At 29.7% G+C, this 3,547-nt stretch overlaps 1 pseudogene; it reads left to right on the top strand.

Moving 5' to 3' along the window:
• Nucleotides 1-3,547, top strand: part of LOC101505521 (1-aminocyclopropane-1-carboxylate oxidase homolog 1-like) — a 92,482-nt pseudogene that overhangs the window by 71,028 nt on the left and 17,907 nt on the right.

Genomic DNA, 3,547 nt, shown 5'->3' with positions numbered 1-3,547 from the left:
CTTATGAGAGTTATATTGCTATTGAAATAACCTACAAGAATGAGTGGAATTTTTATATATTAAATATGGTCGCAATTGACAAATCTATCTTTTAGGAATACTCGTTTGGTCCTTAGTCTATTAGAAAATAAATAACTCTCTTTAGATTATGTAAAACTATTTTATACTGAGACTATATACCAATTAAATTTTTATCGGGATGTCTTAGTTTGGGTGCTTATAGAGGTACATTTAAGGATGAATCTAACCTCTACAACTTTCTTGGCTTGTTTTGTTGTGAATTTGAGAATTATAGTTACACTACTTGTAATCTTATGAGAGTTATATTGCTATTGAAACGACCTACAAGAATGAATTTAATTCGTAATTGATAAATCTGTCTTTTAAGAATACTACCATTGTTCCTTGGTCTATTAGAAGCGGATGTGTTCATTGTCTAAAGATTGTAAAGAATTAGTTTTATGATATCTCATATTGTTAGAGAAGGGAATCAATGTGCGGACAAAATTGCTAATTTGGGGCTTCACATTATTAAAAGTCACTGTAAGATATTTTTGCTTCTAATATTTTTGATGTTTTCAATAGAAACATAATTGGTCTTTCTAAATATAGATTTTGTTGATGTATGTGTTTATCCCCTCTTTTTCTTCATCATGGTTTTATCCCTATAAGTTTTTTGATAAACTTTTTAACGAGACAGTACTTTGTATCTCTCGGGATTGTTTACTTGGTTTTGAATAGAAGAAAACGAGTCATGCATTGTCAATGTAAACTAGTTTTACACCGACAGTGAATCGGAACCATTGTTTTCATCATCCTACTAAATAATTAGGCTTAATTGTAATTTTATTCTCTCTATTGATTCACGATATTAGACTCCTAATTTTAAAAGACGACAATTTTGATCCCTCTCTCAAATTTTTGAACTATAAAATAATGATTTGAAATATTTTAAATTACGTAATATACAATTGTATGACATAGAACCATCTAGATGCATTAATTATTTATATGTCATTAATAAAAAATTTGCTAAGAACAAATGGATGTAGCAAATTGAGTTCAAATTTTATAGTATTACCTATTCACAATCCCATTCATACCAATCCTATGTAACAAGAAAGCATCTTACCTAGTTTTGCTTTTTCAATAGACCTCTAGAAATCATTTCACGTAGAAGCTTTTCTGCCTTATCTCTTTCATCTTGGTCAAAGAGGGCATAAATAATTGTTTCATAACTTACAACATCAGGAATACAACCATTGTCTTCCATTCTTGATAACAAAGCAAGTGCTTCATCGAACAAACAATCCTTACAAAACCCATTTATCATAATATTAAATGTCCAAACACTTAGTTGGTAGCCTTTAGTCAAAACATCATGAAACACCAGTTGTGCATTCTTAAGCCTTCCACCTTTGCATAGTCCATCAATCAATATATTGTGTGTGGACATATTTGGCTGAATACCTTGGTCTTTCATTTTCTTAACCAATGCAATTGCCTGGTCAAGATGAGTCTTTTTGCACAAAGCATGTACTAGATAATTAAAAGTGATTACATCAACCTGTAGACCCTACCTAAGTCATAAAAACTTTCAACTTTTAACCCTCTATCAAAATTTTCAACTTTTTTAACTACTCATTTTTCACCTCCTCTTTCGAAACTTTAAAAAAATTACCTTAACCTTCGAAACTTGTAAAATTTTCTAAATCAAAAGTAAGTGGCACATGAAAATTTCAAAGTTCCGTAGCATAAAATTTCCAAAATATTCAAAAGTTTCGAAATGTCAATTTCCAGAAATCTAGAAACTTTTGAACAATTCGAAACTTCTAAAATAGAAAATTCCAGAATTTTCTAAACTTTCTAACAATTCAAAACTTTCGAAATAGGAAAATTTCGAAACTTTACATATTAAGAAATTTTCGAAACTTTCCATATTTAGAAATTTTCAAAACTTTCCATAATTAGATATTTTCGAAACTTTCCAGACTTAGAAACTTTCAAAACTTTCCAAATTTTGAAACTTTCGAAACTTTCCAATTTTTTGAAATGTAATCCTTATTTAGAAAATTTGAAACTTCCTAAAGTTTTGAAAATTTGAAACTTCTGAAACTATCTATTTTGAAACTTATTATAAATGGTTAGAAGGGTAAAATTGTCTTTTCATGGGTCTCGAGGAGGTGGCAGGTACAACTGTAGGGGTGCAAGGTAGTATCCTCTAGGATATGTTGCTTCAAAAAGAACTATTAATGGCTCTTAAATATCAAGGCAAATTGTTTTATTGCTTAATTAAGTCATATTTTGAAAAAATAATAAGAGGCAAATTAGATTATCATTACTAAGTTCGAGGCAAAGACACAATTTCAACAACCATGGGATTTGTCTGTCGTCTTCGATCAACCGTCAAACCTTACTTTGTGGACTTCTTGCTATCAAGAAAGTGGCATAAGCATATGAGGCTAAATCATTGACCCAGTGAGTTTAATTTTAAATTGAGAAGTATAATAAATGTAAATGAAAGTATTTGCTCCTTGTCATCATTTATTTAGATAAGATATATAATGTCATAATCAATTTTTTAAACAAAACTTTGCTACAATGTTCAACTTCAATTTAAAATTTGAGAAACTAGACTTAAATGTTGGAGAGACACTGATGGAGATTGTTGTAGATATTGATGGGTGGTTTTTGGTAGTGAAATAGAGGGACCAAAATTGTGAGTCATGCGGACGCGACTTGTGTGAAGTCACAAGCTAATGCAGTCAAGCCTTTCGACAAATTTGAGACTGTTCGATTAAGATAGAGTAGTTCAGATTTCAATCTCAGTATTTTATATTAAATAAAAAAATTTGTCTTAAATTTAAACCGTCTGATCTTTGATCATACAATCCAAAAGTGCTTACTACAACTAGTCCAACAACACTTAATACAAATTCAAGAAAATCTTAGCCAAATTTCAAGTGGGCCTAAACCAAATTATTCATTCCATAAAATGTGTTTTCCAAAATCATATTAGTTTACAAACTCTCAAACTACATTCCCATCTCTCTTCTATTAAATGTATATAATCTTGTAAAACTTAATGGGTAATTCATTACTGCAGACCATCCTTCGTGGAAAATAACAAAACTAATTTGTAAAAAACATGTCTTTTTTTTTTTTCATACACGTTGGAGCCATCAATATGTAACATAGTAACTTCTAACTTCCAATCTCAAAATTTGAATAAACTTTCAACAAATCGATTCATACTGTCTTTGTTTCATATCACATACTAAGTATCTATAAAATCTGGTATATACAGTAATGAAATAGGCTAAGAATAATGAACAAATTTGATATTGTGAATAACAATCTCTCTTTAAAATCAACCAATAATTGTAAGAAAACTAACACAACCTCCAGGAATTAGAGAGACTAGTCTCTCTCAACCAAACCAACAAAAAATTACGGAATGAGAATTTGTTTTCCCATCGAGCCTTTTTCTATTTAAAGATACAAAAACAGAGCAAGTATCCACATAGAATAGAAGGTTAAATTATTT

This window comes from Cicer arietinum, chromosome 6 (assembly GCF_000331145.2).
Source record: "Cicer arietinum cultivar CDC Frontier isolate Library 1 chromosome 6, Cicar.CDCFrontier_v2.0, whole genome shotgun sequence".
Taxonomy (NCBI): domain Eukaryota; kingdom Viridiplantae; phylum Streptophyta; class Magnoliopsida; order Fabales; family Fabaceae; genus Cicer; species Cicer arietinum.
Note: the sequence above shows the minus strand (reverse complement) of the source record. Positions and strands in the feature narration are given on the sequence as shown.